Source organism: Acanthochromis polyacanthus, chromosome 17 (assembly GCF_021347895.1).
Source record: "Acanthochromis polyacanthus isolate Apoly-LR-REF ecotype Palm Island chromosome 17, KAUST_Apoly_ChrSc, whole genome shotgun sequence".
Classification (NCBI taxonomy): Eukaryota; Metazoa; Chordata; class Actinopteri; family Pomacentridae; genus Acanthochromis; species Acanthochromis polyacanthus.
In genome coordinates, this window is record NC_067129.1 from 26,865,677 (window position 1) to 26,874,973 (window position 9,297).

At 40.6% G+C, this 9,297-nt stretch overlaps 1 protein-coding gene across 2 annotated transcripts in view; it reads right to left on the minus strand.

Moving 5' to 3' along the window:
* LOC127530632 (uncharacterized) overlaps positions 1–9,297 on the minus strand; it is a 37,436-nt gene that overhangs the window by 11,057 nt on the left and 17,082 nt on the right. The window lies entirely within an intron of this gene.

The following is a 9,297-nucleotide window of genomic DNA, read 5'->3' on the forward strand; positions in this document are numbered from 1 at the left end:
ATACAAATAGACTTGAAAGTGTTTTTGTTTGATAGAGAAAGTAGGCCTACATGTGATAAATTAAATGTTATACTATCATTAAAATGTAGGCTTAAGTGCTTTGTGCCTGTTGTGACCACAGTCAATGTCATGTGTTGTTTATAATTTTCTCAATAAACCCAGTTGTGTTACCATGCAGGAAATCATACTGGTAGTAATTTTTAAGCCCCAAAATTATAATTCATAGCATGTATTTCAGCAGTTTTTATGCTTTTACTTTACAGCAAATGCTTCTTTACTTTCACTTCACTGAATGACTTTTACATTTATTGGGGTAAATTTTGACCCAATTTACTTTTACTCAAGTAATGTAATCAAGTTCTTTGATCATTACTGACTATGTTGATGTTGGAAGTTCATTTAGATGTTTTTTTTAAAGTTTCCTTTATCTTTTAACAGAAATTACCTGTAAGGTTGCTTAGCTTACTTTTTATTACAAATGATTGTAAAACAGAGTATAAAAGTACAGATTGGCATGAAGAAAAACATATTTTCATATTTGAAAAGGCACATGACATGTTTATATTATTATACATGGAAGATCTTTTCCAAAAGGACAATTCAAAATATTTTGATTTTATGACATACATAAAAAAACAAGTTCTCTAGAACACTAAAACCTTTGCTTTACTGCTCTCTTTCTCTTTTCATCTGTGTAATAATGAACCCGCAAATGTGAGTCGCGCTGTGTACGTTAAAGCCGTGTATAGAGAACGGAAGGATGGATATTGGTTGTTTGTTGGACAAATGTGTTTATATTACCCGCTGTGGTAATCACATCTGAAAGTGGTTTATACCGGCGGATTCATGAGAATCTAAGCTTTCCATCGGTGTATAATGTTTCTATCATCGAGTTGGCAGTGTCGTTCTATTTCGAAAAATGCTTATATAAAGATCAAAACGGCCCGCCCGTGGGCCACTGAACCTTAACGGGTTTTAATTCCGGTTATGTTTAGAGTCGAGGCTTTAGATCATTTTGGGTTAAGTGAAGGGATTTGTTATATATTAAAGGTTAGAAAATGTAATTTCAATTACCAAATATCCAACCGGAGGAGAAAAAGGCGCCTGTCACACAACGGGAGTATGAACCCAAGCAGCAGGCATACGCAGGCAGGTGAGATTAGATAGGATTTAATGAAGACACAAAACAACTACTTAAATAAGGAAGCAGGTGGCAAACAACAAGGAAATTTAACTAACTAAACTAATAATCAACAGAAAGCGGACCTGTCGGCTGGACATAAATACAATAGAAAACAAGGTTAAATAAAAGGGGAAGGAGGCTTACTGAGTCCAGTCCAGAGTCAAACAGTGATACAGAGTCCAAAGGGAAAACAGAGCCCGGGGAGTGACATGCAGCAAAGGAGATCAGAGTGAAGCGGCTGGCAGGACGCGAGTGTAGCATGGAGGGTGAGACAATGAACCGGCAGCGTGTTGTGCCGAGAAGCCAGCTTAAATGCTGCAGTGATTGTCTTTAGAGTTCAGCTGTGGCTCCTCAGCTGAGCTTCTCCTCAGCTGAGCTTAATTAGCAGGATCAGGGGCTGGCACATGAGGAGTGTGACAGTGCCGTGGCAAACAAGACTCAGACTGAGCCCTAAACTTGCGATGCTCACAACATTTATCAAAACAAAAAAGTCATACAACCTACCTTTATCCTTGTTTTTCTTTTCCTGCTCCTCCAACCGTTTTCTCTTTCTTTTTTGTGCCCCTGAGAGGTACATTTTCTTGGACGACAACATTTCTGTTTGCTTCTATCCACCATTGAGCAATGACACTGTCACTGAACTTGCGCAGCCGCTAAGGTATTCTGCCGCAGGAGTAACTAGGTCCACTTATTGATACCATCGAAGGTTGACATACTTGGCAACCTAGCTGGCATTAGAAAATTATACCAAAATTAATGTTGTACAACTCGGAACAATGGTTATTCATTGTTTTTTTTTTTTTTTTACAATTACACTCGCTTTTTATTAAGGACTCTGGGGGCCCCCTGGTGGTGGTGGGCCCTAAGCGACCGCTTAACTCGCTTATGCCTTGGGCCGGCTCTGATCGTCATCATCATCATCATCATCATCATCATCACCATCACCACCATCATCATCATCATCATCACCATCATCACCACCATCGTCATCATCATCATCATCACCATCACCACCATCATCATCATCATCATCACCATCATCGTCATCATCATCATCATCACCATCACCACCATCATCATCATCATCATCACCATCATCGTCATCATCATCATCATCACCATCGTCATCATCATCATCATCATCATCATCATCACCATCGTCATCATCATCATCATCATCATCATCATCATCACCACCATCACCATCATCGTCATCATCATCATCACCATCACCATCACCATCACCATCACCATCATCATCATCACCATCATCACCATCATCATCATCTTCATCATCTATATAGTTGCGTCATGTCAGGTTGCAACAGGTAAGCATACGAGTGTGGAGCTCCACAAACAATTTGAGAAAATTTAGTTAATTCTTGAAAATTTGATCTAATTCTTGAATATGAGACGAGATTAAATTGAGACGAGGCAGAAAAGTTAAGTAAAAAGATGACTTGAAGTGGCCCGATTACAGGAGGAAAGAAGAAAGGGAAAAAGAATCTGATTGATCTGTCCAGTTCACCGGAGGACACACCTGTGCCAAATCAGAGCTCTCAGGTAACAATGGCAACACTTGAAAATAGTTTAGAAGAGAATCAGAGTGGAATACTGACTTCAATGCGAGCCATTATACGAGAGGAGATAACTGCTGCAATCAATGCGCTCTCGCCGCAAATCACATCGGTGAAAGCAGAAATGAAACAATGTAAGGAGAGACTCACCCATGCGGAGGAGCGCATTGCAGAGCTAGAGACTGCAAAGAAGCAATTTGAAAGTGAGAATGTGAAGCTGAAAGAAAGAGTGAAGAAGCACATAGCCGCAGAAACAACATGAGAGTGTTTGGACTGAAGCAGAATGTGGAAAAGGCAATCTGACTGAATATATGGCACATCTTTTCAAAAAAGTTTTCAAGGGGAAACTTCCGGAGCAGCCGGTGGTGGAAGTGGCCCACAGAGTCGGACAAGCCAATATATCAGGAGATAGAGCGATGATAGTCAGATTGCAGAAACAGCTGACACGTGAAGCCATTCTAAAACTGGCAAAAGAAGAAGAAGAAATCGTCTTCGAAGACATGAAAGTGAGGATATTCCCAGATCTGACAGCTGCAGCTGCCAAGCAAAGAGCCCAGTTCAAGGACGTAAGAAAGAAACTACGAGAGCAGAAAATCAGAAAATGCATAATTCATCCAGCCACTCTCATCATCACCTACAATGAGGAGAAGAAATACTTGAAGGACTCAAGAGCGCAGAGATGTATTTCAACACCGTGATCAAACCTACCTGACTCTGTGTGTGTGTGTGTGTGTGTGTGTGTGTGTGTGTGTGTGTGTGTGTGTGTGTGTGTGTGTGTGTGTGTGTGTGTGTGTGTGTGTGTGACAGTGCGCTGCCCCCTCCCTCTCTCATTCTATCCCTACCTATGCGTGAATGAGTGAATGAATGTGGAAGTGCCCCGTGCCCCTCATCATCCTATCCCTTATTGTATTCCCATACCCACTCATCTTTGAACATCGGCCAGGGTTCAAGCTATCCTCCCCAGTCCACCCTGGACCTCCATAACACTGTAAGAGACACCTGAACTTTCAGAACAACGTCAGGAACACCTGCACCTCTCCCCACCATGTCTGCCCTGGACTTTCATAACATTGCAAGGAATCCCTGTTCTCACTTTCTCTTTTCACCCTGGGCCCTGAAAACATTTTAAAGATACAGATCACCTGGCTATGGACGCTATCAATATGGTAATGAGATTTTTTTTAAAAAATAATAATAATTTAGGTTGCAAAAATGGAATAAACTATCAGAAAACATTACACAAGACAATAGCAAAATAATTTTCAAGAAGTTAGTCAAAAACACCTGTGCACAACAGAGATTTAATATACACACGTGGACAAAATTGTTGGTACCCCTCAGTTAAAGAAGGAAAAACCCACAATTCTCACTGAAATCACTTGAAACTCACAAAAGTAACAATAAATAAAAATTTATTGAAAATTAAATAATCAAAATCAGCCATCACTTTTGAATTGTTGATTAACATAATTATTTAAAAAAACAAACTAATGAAACAGGGCTGGACAAAAATGATGGTACCCATAACTTAATATTTTGTTGCACAACCTTTTGAGGCAATCACTGCAATTAAACGATTTCTGTATTTGTCAATGAGCGTTCTGCAGCTGTCAACAGGTATTTTGGCCCACTCCTCATGAGCAAACAGCTCCAGTTGTCTCAGGTTTGATGGGTGTCTTCTCCAAATGGCATGTTTCAGCTCCTTCCACATATGTTCAATGGGATTCAGATCTGGGCTCATAGAAGGCCGCTTTAGAATAGTCCAACGCTTTTCTCTCAGCCATTCTTGGGTGTTTTTGGCTGTGTGTTTTGGATCGTTGTCCTGTTGGAAGACCCATGACCTGCGACTGAGACCAAGCTTTCTGACACTAGGCAGCACATTTCTCTCCAGAATGCCTTGATAGTCTTCAGATTTCATCGTACCTTGCACACTTTCAAGACACCCTGTGCCAGATGCAGCAAAGCAGCCCCAAAACATTACTGAGCCTCCTCCATGTTTCACCGTAGGGACAGTGTTCTTTTCTTCGTATGCTTGGTTTTTGAGTCTATGAACATAGAGTTGATGTGCCTTACCAAAAAGCTCCAGTTTGGTCTCATCTGTCCAAAGGACATTCTCCCAGAAGCTTTGTGGCTTGTCAACATGCATTTTTGCAAATTCCAGTCTGGCTTTTTTATGAGTTTTTTTCAGCAGTGGTGTCCTCCTTGGTCGTTTCCCATGAAGTCCACTTTGGCTCAAACAACGACGAATGGTGCGATCTGACACTGATGTACCTTGGCCTTGGAGTTCACCTTTAATTTCTTTGGAGGTTGCTCTGGGCTCTTTGGATATAATTCCAACGATCCATCTCTTCAATTTGTCATCAATTTTCCTCTTGCGGCCACATCCAGGGAGGTTGGCTACTGTCCCGTGGGTCTTGAACTTCTGAATAATATGAGCCACTGTTGTCACAGGAACTTCAAGCTGTTTAGAGATGGTCTTATAGCCTTTACCTTTAAGATGTTTGTCTATCATTTTTTTTCGGATGTCCTGGGACAATTCTCTCCTTCGCTTTCTGTTGTCCATGTTCAGTGTGGTACACACCTTTTCACCAAACAGCAGGGTGACTACTTGTCTCCCTTTAAATAGGCAGACTGACTGATTATGAGTTTGGAAACACCTGTGATGTCAATTAAATGACACACCTGAGTTAATCATGTCACTCTGGTCAAATAGTTTTCAATCTTTTATAGAGGTACCATCATTTTTGTCCAGGCCTGTTTCATTAGTTTGTTTTTTTAAATAATTATGTTAATCAACAATTCAAAAGTGATGGCTGATTTTGATTATTTAATTTTCAATAAATTTTTATTTATTGTTACTTTTGTGAGTTTCAAGTGATTTCAGTGAGAATTGTGGGTTTTTCCTTCTTTAACTGAGGGGTACCAACAATTTTGTCCACGTGTGTAGGACCATTGGATGTACAAGTACTACCTAAAAATTGCACCTTTGCAGCAGAAATAGTTCTGCGGAGATGGATACTGAAAGAATGGGTAACTGTCAAATCGGGTTAATTCTGGGATTGAGCTTCAATGGCACTGGGTGTAACATCAAAGGGCTAAAAGAAATTAGAGTTCTATATGTGTGACCAATATACATAATATATGTAGATCTGTGTAGATATGATATGTAAATACTACATACCACTGCTGACCTGGCAGCAGTCTTGTTTTGTCCGTATAATGCTGTGTTGTGTATTTTTTGGTATTTCTTTGTGTTCTATGTTGCATTTGAACAGGGATTCCATGTTTATTTATGTTTACTACAGATCCCCATTAGTCCTCACTGCAGTGAAGACTATTCTTCCTGGGGTCCAGAAATTTACATTTTCAAACTTCAAACATAATACAATAAAATATAAAATATAACTAAATCTAAACAAAAAAAATCTGAGATGTAATGGAATTCAACCCTTAAATTGTTGAAACCAACCAGAACCAAAACAACAACAATAAATAAATAAATAAATAAATAGAATAGAATAGAATAGAATAGATAAACTTTATATTCCCACTAGGGACATTTGTCTTGGGCAAAAGCGCAGCAGTCACATCAACATTAAAAAAAGACAACACACAACACAGTAGCAGGAAAGTACAGCATTTAGAAGAACACTGGCTTGTAGGATATCCATTCCCGTTGAGCAACACAAATAAAACACAAGTGCAGGTATATCAGTCCTGCAGTAGCCGGTAGCAGGTGCCCTAATTCCAGCTGTACACATGTGCCGGCTGTTCAATAGTACAGTGGAAACGGGGATAAAGAAGAGTTTAAAATGGTTACTCTGAGCGTGACACACTCTGTAGTGTCTACCAGAAGGTAACAACTCATACTCTGAAAAAAGAGTGTGAGAAGGATCAGAAAGTACTCTGTTTGCCAGACTGAGCACTGAATTCTCAAAGATCATCTGAAGGGATGGGAAGTCCTTCTTGCCAATTACCTTCATGGCTGTTTTTTCCATTTTAGCTATTCTGGCTTTAAGCTGGACAGAGAGAGTCCCAAACCAAGCTGCCAGCCATACCTAATGATACTGCCTAGCACTGCATCATAGAAGGTTGACATGACTTCTATACTCACAACAAAGAGTCTGAGCCTACGTAAGAAATGTATTCTTTGGGCCAATTTGGCACACAGGTAATCAACATGTACATTCCATTTAAGCTGGTTGTCCATTTGGATACCAAGATATTTATAAGAGGCAACCTGCTCAATTAGCGAGTCCCCCAAAACCACAGGTTCATGGACACGTACTCCTTTGTAATCGAATACCATTTCCTTGGTTTTTGTTGCATTAAGAATAAGGTGATTGTTCTCACACCAAGTTTTAAAATGATTGATGTCTTCCAGATATCCCACCGGACGACCAACACCTTTCAGAAGACTAAGAATTACAGTATCATCCGAAAAATTTAAAATGTAATTATTTGGTTGACTGTTCCTGCAGTCATCCGAATAGAAGATAAAAAGAAAAGGAGAACTCACGCCCCCATGTGGCACATCAGTGCTGCACCGTCTGTCTGTCAGTTAACAAGGAATAAAACCATTTAATTATAAACGGCTTGAAATTCATGCTGGAGAGTTTTTGTATCAGAAGCTTAGGACATACAGTATCAAAAGCAGAGCTAAACTCTGCAAAGAGAACACGAGCATAGGTCTTCGGTTCCTCTAAGTGCTTACTAATTAAGTGAGTCATGCTTACAACAGCATCCTCAGTACTTCGACCAGCTCTATATGCAAATTGTAAGGGGTCAAGAAATGAAGAAACCTCAGACTTGAGTACATTTACAATAATTCTCTCGAAACACTTCATAACCCCACAGGTTAAGGCAATAGGTCTATAGTCTTTGTTCACCAAAGGACAAGAAACTTTGGGAACAGGAATTATTAAAGACTTTTTCCAGATATTAGGAACCATGTGTTTGTCCATAGACTGCTGGAATATAGGACACCAAGCAGCAGTAAGCTCTTCTGAACATATTTTTAACACCCTACCAGGCAACCCATCAGGCCCTGTAGATGTTTTATTACTAATTTTACTAAAAGTACTCTGGACCTGACCAGGATCAATGATAATACGATTAGAAACATTACATGTGGGACGAGAGACATCAATGTTAAAGTCCACTAGCATCCGTGATTAGCATACTGTGTCATATCTTAGAAAAAAGTCATTCAACTGATTAGCTCCCTCAAACTCATCATGAGTAACAATTTGATTGCGGCTCGAGTTCATGTTGGTAATCTTTTTCAAATGGTCCCATTGACCTTTGGTATTCATAGTGCTGACACAGTCCTCCAAAGCAACATGATGGTTCTTCCTAGCCTGCCTTAGTAGCTGATTAAGCTCTTTTTGGGCAACAATCACACCACCCCATCACCTCTTTTAAAAGCCACCTTTCCGACCTCTTTTCCTCTTTCTCGTTCCCCTGGCAGAACTGCAGGAGATAGCCGTGGGGAGGTTCGCTGGCGGAGTTTTTCCTTCAGACCGTAGGGGGAGCAGAGCCTCTCTCGTATAAGTTCTTGGCGTAACATTGTTAGTAGAGAGAGATCCAAACTCACTGAAACACAGGAGCTCTCCGATAAGCAGGGACAGCACAAGCAGAGCACATAGTGCCACCATAGCTCCAAACACATACAGCTAGGAGTTCTTAAAAGTTAGCCCCGAGCCCAAGACTGGCTGGTTGGGCTAGCAAGCTAGCACACCACACAGTAGCTTACAGCAGAGCAAGAGATCATAGCATCCCACAGTGTCAGTCAGTCCTCTCCATTAATGTCTGTACAATGCAGAACGAGACAAGTAAAACACTAAAAGAATGAATAAAAATACGATAAAACACGATAAAAACACGATGCAGCCGCACGCAGCCCGAGTCTCCACTGTGCAGCGCCTCACGTGATCATAAAAATTTATTCCATTTTACACACTCACAATTTCAGAATAAACCAACCAACTAGAAACTGACTTCCCTACTAAATACTTCTTCTCTTAATTTATTTTTGAATCTTGCTGTTATTTATCATGGTTAAATGTAGTGGAAGCTTATTCCAATATGTTATTGCTCTGTACATTGTTGTCCTCTTTAATGCATTAGATCTTGGTAGAGGCAGAGTACAGTGAACACCCGAAGCATACCTGGTTCTGTAGCTATGTTGAGTATTGATGGGTTTTAGATGTAATAACAAGTTGTTAGGTTTCCCAATATGCCAGATGTTTTGGTGCGATAGCGCTCGCCAAAATCGGTGTTTTGGCGAGCGCTATCGCACGATTTCGGAACAACATTTGTTTTCTAGCATCCTGAGATTTGGATACAGACCACAACAAAGAGCGATCGCCAGGTAATGTGGAGGTTTTTGTTCACTTCTCATCTCTAGTATGTTGTGGGACACTCATTGAGACTATCTGAGCCGGTCAGTGTGTGGGGGGGAAGCATGTTAGGGCGGACTTTGACGCGGGGGGGCAAGTTGCCCCATACTTTTCGCTAGCTGAGCTGCTAGCTGAG